A 16089-nucleotide genomic window follows, 5' to 3' on the forward strand; every position below is an offset into this window, starting at 1 on the left:
AACCAGGGCCTATTTTTTCCTCATTTGGAAGTTTTGCTTTATCCCAAGAAACCAGACAGACCCAAACCAAGAAAATTAACAACTCTTTTGTCATAGTGATGAACTCAAAGTACTGATAGTAATCAGAAGCTAGGACAAAACCATTTACTGTCTCCAGATGGCATGAGCTTGTTTATTTCAGGGACATTACTTCCCCTGATTGCACATTTATAGATAGGATATGAATAAAATCAACCTCAGTCTCTCCCAAGTCTTAATAAGCCAGGCATAACAGTTCCCACTTCAGATGAAGAAAGAGGCACCAAAAGATTTGACCACCTCGCACTTAGTCAAGTGATAGAGCTGCCATCTTTCTTTCTGGTAGTGTTTGCTATGAAGATGGTGAGCTCAGGTGGCTTGAGAGTAGCTTTCAAGTACATACCATTTTCTCATGTACTAATACATGAGCATCAAGAGCATGATGTGGCATAACATTTAGGAAAATTAAGTGTGCCTAATACAAAACAAAATGAAACGGAACCAAATCCTTTTAACATTGTAAGTACTGTGTGTGGCTCCCTACGTGCTCCAGAGGTGATGGGAACAAGAGTAGTTTACACTGGAGACCTGTGATCATGATCAGATCCTGTGTAGGTTCTGGTGAGTACATGCTAGTGGGCCTTGCAGGGTCCGGAGGCCCCAGACACACTGCTGCTGTATCAGTGGCCTTCACTTAGTCACTAATTCCCCCTCTCGGCCTCATAAGGTATATAGCGCTGTGGTTATTGTAGGTAATTGAACGTGTAATCTTGGGAAAGTGAAGGTGTGAGAAGGTGCATGTTCCTACATGTGCATATACGTGTGTGCATATGAAGACATAGTTGAGGTTGAAGGGGTTTGGGATAAGAACTTTCTATTCCTTACTGATGTATTCATCACCATGTGTAACTTGGGTCCAGTTTTGCGATACGTTCTGATTACTTGTTGAGTGTTGGTCTCCAAAGACTCTGCTTCTGAAACAGAGCTGTTTGCTAGCAGGATAAGAAAGCCTGCAGGAATTCTGCACCTGCTGTTCCCATGTCCTTCTCTGCTGCCTGCCTTCCTGCCTGGGAACCAACCTGGTGGAGATAAAACTGAAAAATGTGGCACCTTTAAAAATCCCAGCTATGGCAGTCCCCAATGAGTAACTGGGGGTGGGAAGAAAAAGAAGTGTTCCAATTAGTACTGTCCCTAGGAGGAGGAAGAGCAAGAGGCAGGAAGGCCTGGAACGAATAGGGCAATGTGGTATATTCCTGTTAAAAGGAAGTGAGAGTAATAGAAATGGGATTGTCTGTTAACATGGGGAGTGAGGGATTCAAGTGAGGTGAATTTGGCTCCTCAAACTGCCAGCATGAAAATGTACAAATACTTTTATTTTCTGCCAAGACCAGCTCAGTTGTAGAGACCCCAACCCAGGTGGTGCTGAAGGAATTAAACAGATACAAAGAGTGCAAAAGTGGGATCGGAGTGGGACTGTTGGACTGAGCATTTCCCTGTGAAAAGCCCAGAGCAGACTGATCCACATAGTTCCTTGTGAACAAGTGATTTACTATGAAGCAGATGCTTAGTGTTTCTTCATAGAAAAAAGACTAAACGGGCAGATCGTGCCTGTTCACTGCTAAGACAGAAGTTAGAAAGCACTGATTCGGCAATGGGGACAGGGTCAGATATCCCGTGTCTTGGGAACTGGTTTAAGTAGTGCATGGCCGGTACGTATGGCCTACTATTCCAGGAGTTTTCTGCCTGGGGATGGCTCAGTGTTCTTACATTGCCTCTCAGCAGACAACATATATCCATCACACACACATCAAGACCTCCTCCCAACAATTTTTTTTTCTCTTTAAATTCCTCTAATTGTTGAAAATACCCTTCAGTGATAGTAGGCAGGGATCCCAGGAGTCTAAGAGGCACAGGGACAGGGAAGAGGATAAAAATCAGGTTTGACTGCTGGAGGCAGGGAAGGGTGGCTTCTACTTGGGGGGGAAAAAGGGAAGAGTACAAAAAAATATCCAGATTGGCTGAAATAGCATCCCAGAGAAGAGGAGATGCTCATTGTCTGCTGACTGCTTTGACCTCTAGTCTCTCCGCTTCAGCATTGGGAAAGAAACCCATCCTCCTGCCCCTTCCCCAGCTGGGGCACACGGTCAGCCAGGATGCAACTGCTGGGAGTTCAGCTGGAGCATCAGTGAACACTGCCAGGGCCTTCTGCAGGGGAGGTCACTGATAAAGAGGTGGTACCATCCTGCCAACTTTCATCAGCACCGATACGCTGTGGACTATACATCTGACCAGTTGCAAGCCCATCACTGTAGCCTCCTGTCTGGCTGATAACATGGCAAAGGGTGTCCACCTGTGATTGCACATTGGCTCCAACCTGGGCCCCTTGATAAGAATCCCCATTGAGTGACTGCACGCTCATGAGCAAATCTCTGGAGTTTGACATGTTGAAAGAACCAGCTGAGTTGGGAGTTGAGGGTGAGTTAGCTTGGCTTCCACGGGCTGACACATTGGTAGCAGTGACGGCTGTTTTGGCAGCATAAATACTGGCTTCCTCTTAATTTACCTATGTTCTTGTACTGGATATGTATGTACTTGATACCTGGGAGACTGATGCCACACTTCTTGGCTAACTCCTCTGACTTCCTCACTGGTGTAAGGATTGCTGAGATGGGAATAGAAACACTCATTCAGGATTTCTGTTGCTTACTGAAATTGTCAATTCTGCCATGTATCCAGAAATCCTGGCCACAGATTGCCAGGAGCCCATTTCTGCCTTGCAGAGGAGACCAGACTGAAAAACGATCACAGCCTTGCATGTGCTCTGCTTGAGCTGCATGTGGATAGAGCTGAACTTGGGGTGGATGATGATGACCATCCGCTCAATCTCCTTTAGGGAAATGGGCCTGGTCTGGCTTTGCTCTCACAGGACACTCATCACGTGGGTGGTGAACTCATTGCAGGCCTGCTCATTTCTTCAGCTCTGTATGGTAGATTTGTCTGATCTGTGAGAGTTTGGCTCTGTAATCTGAATGCTCCACTGAGTTGTCTGAACCTTCCCCTCCAGAAGCCACAGCCAGCCATGCCTTCTGCTAACAGCATGTGGTCCATCCGCACCAGCTGGGGGCCTATGGCTCCCCCTCCTGTGGGCTCTTCAGATAAAGTGTTGAGTCTTTGATTTCATATAACACGTTAGACTAAGGCAGGCTTCATTCCATGGCATTTTAAAGCATTTTTTCTGGCCTGTGCCTCATCCAAACTCTGGTCCGTGATGGTCATAATTTTCTGTAAAATGTTTTCAATGTCCTGTCTCCTCCCAGCCTCCCCCCTGAGTCCCTCCAGCCCCAACCAGCAAGTGCTGAGACAGGCCAGGGTATCGGGCCATTTAGACCCCAGCATGGCAATGCGTCAGCCTTGGTTGCTGGTCCGTCTCCAAAGGCTGTGTCAGCCCCCAGCTCTTCCTCTTCTTGACTCAGCTGCTGGGAAGCACCAAGGCTTTTTATACTTCAAGCTTGTCATCAAATCCTTTCCAGGATAAATAGGGAAAGGGGGGGGGGGAAATACCCAAAAAAATCTTTAGAGGATGGAAGGGGTTGCGGGGTGAGGGTGGGGATAAAGGCTGGTGGTGAAGGGTCTTGACTCCAAAAAGGAAGAAAAATAAACCACCTTCCCACCTGCTGAAAAGAAATAGGAGCTGGCTTTTGGTTTTTTGGTCCTGTCTCCTTTGCAAGGCAGAAATAGGCTCCTGGTGACCTGGTGACCTTTAATCCTCTTGCAAATATGCCTTGATGGGAAGAAAGAGGAAGGCAGGGGGATTGTAATGCAAACTTCCCCCACCTACCTCCTGGCCAGAGTGTATGTCAAAGGGATACACTGTTGGAAAAGGCAGATGTGCCCCAGCCACTGCGGCAGGCAAAGCAGACTCCCTCCTCCTGTCTCTGCAAACTCCAGCAGCCCTGTCGGCCCTCCTGCTGGTGTCCGGAGTTTGAGTATTATATGATCACAAGGTCCCACAATATGCTGTCTACAAGGTTGAGGAGCAAGGAGAGCCAGTCCATATCCTGAAACTGAAGAACTTGTGAGTCCGTTGTTGAAGGACAGACAGTGTCCAGCATGGGAGAAGGAAGTAGGCTGGGAGTTGAGGCCATTGTCACCTCTTCACATGTTTTTACCTGCTTTATATTTGCTGGCAGCTGATTAGGTTGTGCCCACCAGATTAAGGGTGGATCTGCCTTCCCCAGCCCAGTGACTTGAATGTTAATCTTTTGGCAACACCCTCACACACATACCCAGGATCAATACTTTGTAACCTTCAGTTGAGTTGACACTCGGTATCAATCATCACAAACTTCTCTCCAAAACACCAGCCAATTATTCACAAGTGGGATATTCTGGGTTACACTTGGAGCCTATCTTGTTCTCTGAAATGGGTTTTCTATAAAATGTATTCTGACTACACTGGGCCATTCGGCTGCATATGCTAAATTTGATACAGGCGGTTCTAAATACCATGTAGTGTCACTTTGCAAAGTAGATTCCAGGTCTAGTTTTCATCATTAATAGGAAGCAGACTGAGTTCTCTACTTATCCTTGAACCTAACTTTGCGTATTAGGTTGGTCCGAGACGGACAACAATGAGAACAGGGAATGGGGAAGACTTTAAACTGAATGGGGCAATCAGTGCTTCGTCTCGTGGTCATTCTGACTGCATGAGCCTGACTTGGACTATTCAAATCATAGCACACTGTCCAACTACTTGGTATGTTCTATGACATATAGTCCATTATTCTGGAGTGTCTCAGCTTTGTTACCTGGACTAATAGTAAATGACCAACTAGAGAACTGTTGAGTGAATGTGGGTCTAAATTCAGGAATCCAGTCTTTCTAATGACTTCCCCACTAGCAAGGCTGCTGGCTAACCCCATTGTAGGAAGTATTTCTGGTTTCTGCAAGAACAGTACTGATAAATTCTGAAGAGTTACAAAGACAAACTCAACTTTTTCCATATTAATGTAAACTTTTTATAAATGTCAAAACTTTCTAATGCCTCATGGCAGTGTGGATGACAAGGGTCTCTGGAACAGTCTCTGATGCTTGATTCTGAAAGGCCAGATCCCAGTTTCCTTGTTTTTCCCTTAGAATGAGCCTTTGGCCTTTCCATCACCTGAGTTTGGCAGGACGTGGATTTTCTGGAGTGAACCCCTCTGAAAGGCTGGTTCCATAGGGAAAAGGGTACAAGGCTCTGTGAGACATGGACTCCAGGCTGAGGGATGCCAGGGAATGTCAATGAAATGCTGCTTTCCTAGACTACCTCCTTTACCTTTCTTCCTTCAGGAAGAGATGGAGTTCAGACACAAGGTGGCTAAAAGGTGGGCTGCTAGTAGGACACCATAGGTGTAAAGAAAGCCTGGTGTGACAGAGCAGTGTGGCTTTTCATGACTGGAGCTGATAGTCCTTTCTAACACAGACCTGTTAATGAGGATATGGAACAAAAACATGTAGTGTGACCTTTCAACAAGAATATTGGGTTAGATTCGTGGTGACCTGTCAAAGCAGAAGACTGTACTGCCTGAAAATGAAGGACCTGTTTGCTACTGGGGTTTTAGGGACTCTAGTCAAAGATGACTGCCCCCAAGATGAAGTCAACATGCTTATTTCGGCCAGCACTAGATCTTCCATGCTATCAACCAGTGGCATAGCCAAAATTGGTAAATCTGAGCTCACACTTCAGTGAAGAACACATAATTCACATGGAGATGTCTCGTGTATAGGGCTGGCCTTAACTGAAGCATGGAACTGAGGTCTTGAAGAGCCTGGATGTGACTTGGAACCCCTCTGTGCCCGTGGCTTGGTGTTACTACATCTACTCAGTGTTTTCTCTGTGCCTGAATATCAATCTTCTATTTCTTCAGTTTGGACTGCTGGCCCTGTGGACTGTCCCCAGCTGCCCAAATGTGAAGCTATTCAGAGCAGGCTGCAAGCTGAAGCTGATGCCCACATATGCCTCACGTTCAACAGCTGTTTGGAGCTGTGTTATCTAGAGAATAAGGATGTTTATAAAATGCCACTGCCTGGGACCAAGTGGTCCTTAGGACAATGCTTACTAATGTCTACAAATGAAAAGGCCACCATGTGAGATGCAGACATCCATACTGGATGAACTGTCTATGGAGATGCTTCATGAACTAGGACTAATTTTTCCTTTGAATGCTTTGAAAGTCTTGTGCAGGGAAGATTAAAACATGACTATTTGACATTTTAACCTACAACTTTAACACATGGGAAAGGTCTGATGGCACTTTCTTAGATAAAATGAACTGTTAAAGCTGAAGCCAGACTGATACGGGGGTAGCAAATCCTCTGACTCAGCCTGGGAGTTGGATATGGGGTGACCTCTTGTAAACTGTGCTAATTGGAAGGACAAGAAGCATTCTATTGACTCTGTGGACAAGGCATTAACTCAGATTTTATGCACAAACATGCAGTTAGTGACCCTGAGGCAGAAAATACAGACCACAGGAATAGTCTCCGATCCTAGAAAAAAAGGCTTAGCTCTTTGCACAACAAAGGCACATTTCTATAAAATCCCTTGTACTTCTAGAAATAGCAGGTGATGTTTTCACCTTAGTCAAGCTGCGTAGAGGTCACATTCCCCTTGGCTCATTCTCATGTGAGTCTCCTGTGTGAAATTTTTTACAAAAGAGGGAGAAAAAGAGATTGGGAGTCTCTGCATTGCCCAAGCTGGAGTGCAGTCTAAAAATGGGTATTAAAAACCTTTTATGCCAATAATTATGCTTGACAATGGAGACAGGAAGGAATAAAGAAGGAATATGACAAACAGGCAGCCAACCAATATTTCACTTAAACCTGTGAAATGCTATGCATTTGAGGAGTGATTTACTTCCAATTATGTGGTCACTTGGAGTAGGTGTGATGTGGTGCTGAGAAGAATGTATATTCTGTGGATTTGGGGTGGAGAGTTCTGTAAATGTCTATTAGGTTTGCTTGTTCCAGGTCTGACTTCAAGTCCTGGATATCCTTGTTAATTTTGTCTCATTGATCAAATATTGACAATGGGGTGTTAGTCTCCCACTATTAGTGTGGGAGTCTGTCTCTTTGTAAGTCATTAAGAACTTGCCTTATGTATCTGGATGCCCCTATATTAGGTGTGTATATATTTAGGATCGTTAGCTCTTGTTGCATTAATCCTTTTACCATTATAGAATGTCCTTTGTCTCTTTTGATCTTTGTTGCTTTAAAGTCTATTTTATCAGAGACAAGAATTACAACTCCTCCTTTTTTTGCTCTCCATTTGGTTGGTAAATCTTCCTCCATCCCTTTATTTTGAGCCTTTGTGTATCCTTGCATGTGAGATGGATTTACTGGATACAGCACATCCATGGGTTTTGGCTTTTCATCCAATTTGCCTGTCTGTCTTGTGGGGCATTTAGTCCATTTACATTTAGGGTTAATATTGATATGTGTGAATTTGATACTGCCATTTAATGTTAGCTGGCTGTTTTGCCCGTTAGTTGATGCAGATTCTCATGCTGATGCTCTTCACTTTTTGGTGTGTTTTTGGAGTGGCTGGTACTGGTTGTTCCTTTCTATGTGTAGAGCCTCTTTCAGGAGCTCTTGTAAAGCAGGTCTAGTGGTGATGAAATCTGAGTACTTGCTTCTTCACAAAGGATTTTATTTTTCCTTCACTTATGAAGTTTAGTTTGGCTGGTTATGAAATTCTGCATTGAAAGTTCTTTTAAGGATGTTGAATATTATATAGGCCCCCACTCTCTTCTGGCTTGTAGGGTTTCTGCTGAGAGAGCTGCTGTGAGTCCGATAGGCTTCCCCTTGTGAGTAACCCGACCTTTCTCTCTGGCTGCCCTTAGCATTTTCTCCTTCATTTCAACCCTGGTCAATCTGACGATTATGTGCCTTGGGGTTGCTCTTCTTGAGGAACCTCTTTGTGGTGGTCTCTGTATTTCCTGGACTTGAATATTGGCCTGCCGTGCTAGGTTGGGGAAGTTTTCCTGGATAATATCCTGAAGAGTGTATTCCAGCTTGGATTCATTCTCTTCGTCACATTCAGGTACACCTATCAAACCTAGATTAGGTCTTTTCACATAGTCCTATATTTCTTGGAGACTTTCATTCTTGGAGACGTTCATTCCTTTTTACCCTTTTTACTCTAATCTTGTCTTCTCGTTTTATTTCATTGAGTTGATCTTCGAACTCTGATATCCTTTCTTCTGCTTGGTCAATTAGACTATTAAAACTTGTGCATACTTCGTGAAATTCTTATGTTTTTGAGCTCTATCAATTCACTTATATTCCTCTCTAAATTGTCTATTCTCATTAGTATTTCATCAAATTTTTTGTCAAGGTTCTTAGTTTCTTTGCATTGGGTTAGAACATGTTCTTTTAGCTCACAAGTTTATCCACCTTCTGAAGCTTGATTCTGTCAATTCATCAGTTACTCTTCATCAGGCCTTGTTCCCTTGGAGAGGCATTCTGGTTTCGGGTGTTTTCAGCCTTTTTGTGCTGGTTTCTTCCCATCTTTGTGGATTTATCCACCTGTCATCTTTGTAGTTGCTGACTTTCAGACTGGGTCTCTGAGTGGATGTCCAATTTGTTAATGATGAGGTTATTTCTGTTTCTTAGTTTTCCTTCTGACAGTCTGGCCCCTCTGCTGTAAGACTTCTGAGGTCCACTCCAGGCCCTGCTTGCCTGGGGATCACCTGCAGCAGCTGCAGAACAGTAAAGGTTGCTACCAGTTTCTTCTTTGTCCCAGAAGGATACCCGCCAAATGTCAATCTGAGCTCTGCTTTATAAGGTGATTCTTTTGGGTATATGGGGGTCAGGGAGCTCCTTGAGGAGACAGTCTGAACTCTGGAGCCTTCAAGGGCTTCAGGAAATGTCGTCTTCTATAGCCTCTTCAGCACTGGCATGGATATCCTTCATCAGTATGCCAAATGTTGGCATTTGAGTATGAAATGCCTAAGGATTGCAGGAAGGCATCGTAAACATATGTACACATTCTGGTGATTGAGTTAAAAGGCACAGAAGCCTGAGTGCTGTGGAGGAAAACTCATGCCCAGAATGAACTTCTAAGCTTAGGTTCTTGGTATTAACTAATTTTCTCAGGGTGCTTTAATCAGACCACCTTCAAAAGCTGAATAATAGAAATATGGAAGCAGATGTGCAAACTTGTGATCCAGAATACCTTGTTGCATATCTCTCATTGGGTCATAAAAAATAGGCTTTCCTGAAAGTGTAATTGACTTGGGTCAGCAGGAATGAATTGAAGAAAACTATTTGAGGGTCTATGTCCCAGGGTACCAGCGTGTGTGTATATTCATGAGGCCTCCCTGTAACTCTTCTACCTCTAATTGTTTCATATTCAGAAATGAAACATTTGATATCCAGGTGAAGGTCACCATGTTAGTGCAGAGAAGTCTACCCTAGAAAGAAGCAAGAGAACTGTCTCATCTTGGTTTAGTTTCTGAAGACAGAAATGCATAGGGAAATAAGGATGCTGGAGAAGGGCCTTGCAAATCCCGTGAAACCAGCTGAGTCATCTGAGGTGTGATGGAGGTTTTCTTATACTGGACTTTCATGGGAATCTGGAATCTTTCCAGTGAGGTGTAATCAAAATAGTTGCTCAAACTACCAGGTACAAAGCTTGGTCTGTAGGCTCAGTGGGCACAAAGTGGCATGTGAGCCATGCCACATGCAATCGGAAGCCTTTCACTCCTGTGTGCCCCTACTTCTGTGCTTTTAGAGCATCAGGCACTCTGACACAGCTCTAGTTACTTTCTTTAATAGAAGTGTCTTCACCCTGTTCTTTATCATGTAAAGATTAGGTAAGTGCCTTCAGATAAGCTGATAATTGTGGAATACTCGAGTGCTTTGAAAAAGCACCAAAAAAAGTCCTTTATCACATGAGATGTTTGTCTTCTGTGGCAAAACCAACAGTGGAGGTTTGAATCTTGCACTTCTCCTTTCCAAACTCATCTAGGTTTACTTAGATAGGTGTGCAGCCTCAGGGTGGGGTGGGGGGGGGCCGGCGGACTTTGAGGGTCAGCTTCTGCTCAGATGTGCTTTACGTAGTAGGAAGAATAAAGTCAGACTGAAGAGGTTCCTTCATGATTACGTAGGAGCCAGCATAAGGAAACCATAGATAACTTGGAGAAGCCAATTCAGAAGAAATAGAATGAAAGGATCATATAATCATAAGCCCACATGTGCACCAAGTGCTCTGACTGGGAACTGGCCAGAAGAGGTGGCACTTAGACCTGATGTAGTTCACTTTAGCAGAAACTAAGTCTTGATGTCACAGGACACAAGAAAAGTGTGACATCCCTTTGTCCAGGACAGACTACAGATTTGAGCCTCAAACAGTGTTCCCTCTACATGACCTATTGATAAGACATTCTTTGTCAGATCTAGGCTGATCTGGGTCTACCTGGGAAAATAACTTGGAATCTACCTTCTCACATCTTTTGTGGCTGTTTACCAGGCTACAGAGTTAAGATAGATATGGAATATAATGTCCAACTCTTAAGGAAAAAAGACCCTGATGTGTGGGATTCTTGACTGGGTCAGTGACCGTTGCTGGCAGTTTAAACGGTGATGTGGCCAGAAAGTAATAAGACATCAGTGAGACATGTAGCCCAGAACTCACTTTAGGACAACCTATGTGTACTTTGCTCTTGTGTGGGGCCACTTCGTGTGCCTCATGTAGGTGACTAATCAAAAGTGTCTTATTTCCTGGCTTTCCCTGTGAGATGAAGACAGATCTCCTGTCATAAATCCACTTATAAAACCTACATATATTCAATTAAAGCTGAGTGTCACCTGATTTAACACCTGACTTGTTGCTACAGCTGCATGTGTGTACAATGCTCACTCCAAGATGGGGGTGGTGGTGGGAGTTACCCCAGTGCCTGTGTCTGAGATATTGGTGCCTCAAAGTGATTCTTTACCCTAGCTACATGCAGAGACTGGGACTGGGTCAGCTTCCTTTTCCAGAATTATACTCTAGAAATTTCATGAACCTCTGAAACTGTCTCTATCCTCTAGCAGGGCTTCTCTGCTCTAGCATCTGTGTCCTGGACCTGCATGTCATATGTCTGGGGACTTTATGAAACAAGTAATGAAAAACTGGGAGGGTTACAGGAAAGTCTTGTGTATATATACAAGTTCTGGTCACTCTGAATTTGAAGACACGACCTAGTGTAATGGAGTAAGACACATATCCTAAATGAATAAATTCCTGTGGTCAAGATTTGAATATTGGTCTTAATGCTCTCGGGGTGATTTGATTAAACCACCTTCAAAAACTGAAAGCTAGGTATATGGAAATAGCTTTTGTATCAGTGTTTTACAGAGACAAATGCTATAAGATACATAGATGAAAGGGGATTCATTGGAAATTGGTTCATGTGAATATAGCAGAAAGTCTGTCGCAGGACTTCAGACAAACTGGAGGCCTGGGATGCTGACGGCATGGCTCAGGCCACATTTGAAGGCCTAAGAACTAGAAGGGATCTGCTGGAATAAGTACTAGAATCCAAAGGCTAGAGAGCCTGAAACTATCTCATGAAATAGTGTATCCCAGTTCCAATGGGGAGAGAAAATTTGCCGTCTCTCAATTCTAGCCAGATCCTGGCTAATTGGATGGTACCCACTCCTGGAAACACCTACAGAGATGCCCAGAAAGAATACTTTACCAGTCACCTAAGCATCCCTTAACCCAGCCAGATTGAGAACTAAAACTAAACATCAAAAGTTTACCCTTATCAACTTAGCACCCATAAGCATCTCTTTAAATCATATCTAACTTCCAAATAAAGATGATCATGTAATTATTTCACCTAATATGATACAACTATCGTGCATAAAACTAAAAATGCACTAATGCCTTGGAGAAAGTAGAGTTCTCAGATGATTATTACACCCCATAATACTATGATTAATATGCACAAACAATATAAAGTCAAATCTTCCAAGATAAAGGACTAAGAGCAATGACAAAAATAGTGGCTTCATGCATGTATAGACACACAGAAAATAGGAAGATACTCATGGCAAATATGTCCAGTTACAGGAACTAGGACTGTGTTCATAGCTGACATTTATAACTGGGTTATTGTACTACCCTGTGTAATTGTAGTACAATTACCTCCCAGAAGTATCTCAACTCCTCATGGTTCTTTACCTGAGGTAGCAACCCAAATTTTTCTTCAGTCTGAACCATTCATAGTCTTTGCTACAGTTGCTGCAATTTTCCAAGGACATTAATCACGGGGCATGGTAACACTAAGATGTCCTAAGAGCTCTCCTGTATTCCAGATACACTCTTCCTTACTTCCATTAGAGTCGCATTTTGATGTCCCCTGGCAGTTTGGGTTAGTTATCCCAACCAATACTAACTCCTGTCCTAACCTGACTGAGATACTAGAAGCTGTGTGACGGCTGGGTGGCAGTCTTGTGTTATTGTTCAGTGGGATCGTTGTCCCTAGTAGAAGCATTCCTCTTTAGAACTAAGACCTCTAGACTAGCAGAGCATAAATATGCAGGAAGAGGAAGCAAAAGCTTTGCTAGTGAGAGGTCACCATGGGTAATAGTGAGCAGTACCATTCCCATGTCTGCTCCTTGATTCCTCTGCACCCTGTTGAATCCTGGCCATCGGAGCCCCATTTCAATATGCTACAAACTGAATGCTGATTCGGAGCATCTAGAACCTTCTGAAGAACCTTGTCCTAACCCTATGAAGTATTGTCACCTAGCTAGAACTGGAAATGTTCTGAAAAGGCTTTTCCACTACTAAGCCAGCTATCTTGGGATGGTGGGGAACATGGTAACACCAGTGACTTCCATAAACATGGGCCCATTGCTGCAGTACTTTGGCTGTGAACCAGATCTCTGGTCGGAAGCAATGCTGTGTGAAAGGCCATGATGGCAGAGAAGACATTCTGTGATTGCATAGATAGTATTTTTTGGAAGAAGCATTGTACACAGGGAAGACAAATCCATATCCAGAGTAACTATTCCTGTAAGAACAAAATGCTGCCCCTTCTGTAACAGAAGTGGTCTAATGAAATCAACCTGCCACCAGGTAAACTGGCCGTTCACCCTGGGGAATGGTGTGATATTGGGGCCTCAATGTTGTTCTCTGCTGCTGGCAGATTGGACTCTGATAGAAGTCTGTTAAGCCAATGTACAACCTCAATTTTTGCCACCGTGGCCACTATGAGTTCATTAATCAATTACAGTGGTGGCTAGGAAAAGCTAGCTAGATTCCACAGAATGAGTCCTTTCTATCCACATGACCATTTCTTGGTGAGCATTCCCATGGGACACAAGTATCTTTACATCCTTTGCTCGCACAGATCTCTCCACATGCCATCTCCCTAAGTTCATCGGTTTTCCAGTCACGTTCCTTCCAAGTCCCTGATAGGCCAAACCACTGGCTATGGCACATCTGGCCACTTCTCCTTCCAAAGTGCACAACCAGGTGAGCTGCCTGGGATGCTGCCCATCAGGAAAACTTCCTTCACTGTTTCCTTCAAGGATGTCCCAGAAAGGGGCTATAGTTAGACACTCATGGGTGGTGCCTTCATATTATGCCAAACTATCTGCAAACCAGGCCCTTGACTCTGTCAACTGACCATAGGGTATTGATGAGGCCATAGGTGCAGAACGTGAGAGAAGGCAGTATAAGTAGGAATGTTAGCTGGACACAAGGTACTCCATGTGGAGATGGGTAATGATCTTTTAAAGATGGCATTGGCTGAACCATGGCTCTGAGGACTCAGTACTAGAGTTATGTATATGGCTCAACCATGTCAAAGGATGTTGCTTGGGACATTTTTCATATTTATGGCTGGTATTCACGGAGTAGAAGCCATGGGTAATTGGGCCAATTTTTCATGAAACTTGTGCCTTCAGGACCTGCTTGGGGCCAGCCATACCTACCACTTCCACTTGCTGGAGTGCTGCTGGGCACACCCTAACATGGCTAGGTGGGTCAGGTAATGATCAGTCTAATGGGTAGCTAAGGTCTCCTGATAACCTGGTGCCCCATGGTCAAGTGTTCAGTTTCTAGTAAGGCACAGTAGCAGGCTAAGAGCTATCTCGGGTTACCTGCAGGTGTGATGGCAGACCCTTGCTCCAAACTCGTAAAGGCCTCCACTGCAGTTCACCTAGGAAGCCTTGCCAAGGAATTCGAACAGTGTCCTCTCTACCCTGGACACCTCAAATTGCAATGGATCTCTTGGACTACATGTTCCAAGTGGCAGAGGAGCTTGTACAGAAGCCTGGATGTGTTGTAGAGTTCTCTTCTGTCCTGGGCCCCACTTAAAACTAGCAGCTTTTGGGGTCACTCAGGGCCAGGGTAACACTCAAATGAGCAACGCGTTACCTCCAAAATCCAAATAGGCCCACTAGACATTGTGCTGTTTCTTGGTTATAAGAAGGGATAAGTGAAACAACTCACCCCTCACCTGAGAAGGGGATATCTAAACAAGCTGCATGCCACTGAACCCCTAGAAACGTCACTGAGGTTGAAGGCCCTTGAATCTCAGACTTGTTTCCTACCCCTGACATGCAAGTATCTTACCAATAAGTGCAGAGTAGTTGGTATTTGAAGCTCACCAGGTCCAACTAGCGTAAGTTCATCAATGTAATGAACTACTGTGATATCTTCCAGGAAGAAAGTGATCAAGATTGCTTGAAGTAAATTATGATATAGAGTTGATAGCACTGAGGTGAAAAATACTGCTTCTGATGAGCCTTATGGACAGAAACAGGCATTTGCCAGATCAATAGCTACATACCAGCTACCAGGAGATGTTAATTTGCTCAAGCAATGAAGCCACATCTGGAATAGAAGCTATAATTCTCATTCCCAAATTCTCTTGGTTAAGCTTAGTCATTCACTGTCATTTCTTAGGATCCATCTGTTCTCTACCCAGGCCAAATAAAGCTGAACCAGGGATGTAGTAGGAGTCACTACCTCTGCCTCACAAGTCCCTGAGGGTGTCACTAAGCTCTACAATCCCTCTAGGTATTTGATACTATTGACTCTATCTTCGTAGGTAGACACAGATCTAATGGTATCCATCTCACCTTTCCTACCACAATGTGCTTGACCCCACAGGTTAGGGGATGAATGTGGAGATTCTACCAGCTAAATGTTGGCTCATTATGCATTCTGGAACTGGAAAAATGACTACAGAATAGGCTCAGACCTAAGCTAAAATTCCATTTGTTGCTTGACCTCCATAAGCCTCTGTTTCTGACTGGAGAGCCACAGTGATGTCTTGGATCTCCCGGAAAGTCAGTTCAGAGCCAGTGTCTAGCAGTATCTGAAAGTTCTGATTCTTTGCTTTTCCCCAATGCAGTTACCCTGGTTAAAGGCTATGGGTCCCTTTGTGGAAGGATGGGAGACAGAGTAACAGTATAAATTTTTGGTGCTGTACTGGGGTCCTTGACAGAGGGGATCGGTTTCCCCTTTACTCAAGAGGTTCCAGGTTCATACACTGGCTCAAGTCTGGGGATCTACTGAGGGGCTATTCCATTTTGATTGAGTCAGACTGCTCATTTGACCTGGATGTCTCTTGATTACACAGATCAACTAAAAATTTAGTAGCCTTTCTATTTTACTTCTAAAAACATAATTTTATCTAGCCAAGGTCATGGCTCTACATAATTGACTGTTGCTTTGTCACTGATGATTGTGATGACTGTGCCCAGTTTGCCTTTACATACACCACTTGGCCCCTACCACCCCAAAACCTAACCATTTTCATCACATTTAAGTTATCCAGTTCAGTGGCAGTGGTTCTCACTGTAAGATCTGGCCTACAAAGGACTATGAAGCTCTTCAGGGATGCTAGGGCTTCCCTGAAATCTAGAGCATCAGCAAAAGTTATGTCTTCCCGACCCTCTCAGTATGAGTCAGTAGGTTTTAAGTGACAAACACTTCCTCGTATTCCAACCTGCCTAAACCTTCTAATTCATTCGTCTACCTTAACCCAAGGAAGACCAGGCATCTCCAGCTCAGTGGGTCAT

At 44.0% G+C, this 16089-nt stretch overlaps 1 pseudogene; it reads right to left on the reverse strand.

The window, feature by feature from the left end:
• Nucleotides 1-2200: 2200 nt before the first annotated feature.
• The window catches only part of LOC101040970 (pre-B-cell leukemia transcription factor 1-like), a 96174-nt pseudogene continuing 82285 nt past the window's right edge, over nucleotides 2201-16089 (reverse strand).

Source organism: Saimiri boliviensis, chromosome 15 (genome assembly GCF_048565385.1).
Source record: "Saimiri boliviensis isolate mSaiBol1 chromosome 15, mSaiBol1.pri, whole genome shotgun sequence".
In the NCBI taxonomy this organism is placed as follows: Eukaryota; Metazoa; Chordata; class Mammalia; order Primates; family Cebidae; genus Saimiri; species Saimiri boliviensis.